This window comes from Ailuropoda melanoleuca, chromosome 2 (assembly GCF_002007445.2).
Source record: "Ailuropoda melanoleuca isolate Jingjing chromosome 2, ASM200744v2, whole genome shotgun sequence".
Classification (NCBI taxonomy): domain Eukaryota; kingdom Metazoa; phylum Chordata; class Mammalia; order Carnivora; family Ursidae; genus Ailuropoda; species Ailuropoda melanoleuca.
The window spans coordinates 190,070,742-190,071,266 of NC_048219.1; positions in this window are offsets into that span (position 1 = coordinate 190,070,742).

Sequence of the window (525 nt, forward strand, 5' to 3'; positions counted from 1 at the left end):
GGGCTCCCGGGCGGGTGCGGGCGGGGGAGGAGAGGGGCGTGGGGACCCTCCCCCAGCGGAGAGTTGGGGCAGGAGGAGCGCACTGATGCCCGGGGCCCACGGGCCTGAGGGGTGCGGTCAGAGTCGTGGGTGTGTCCGAAAGAACCCCGAGGGGCAGCGGCAGCCGAGCGGGCCCGGCGGGGAGCTAGGCGGTGCTCAGGAAGGAGAGAGGGTGGAGGGATCAACGCCGGCGCGGGGAGGACTTTACCCGGTCCCCAGGTGCCGAGCGGCCAAGCGGAGGGCGGGGCGGCCCCGACTCGCAGCAGCCGCCCGCGGCCTCTTGGCGCAGAATCGGTGGGACCGCTGCGGGGCCCGGCCTTACCTCATTCCCCGGGCTACTCCTCCCCCTCCCACTGCGCTCTCCCGGCACACTGAGCCCGCCCCGCGCCGACACCGAACCCCGGAGCCCCGACACCCGCTCCTGCGCAGGGCTTTCTGGGAAAGCCCTGGCGTGGGCTCAGCCGGCCCCGGACCCTTGTCCTTGGT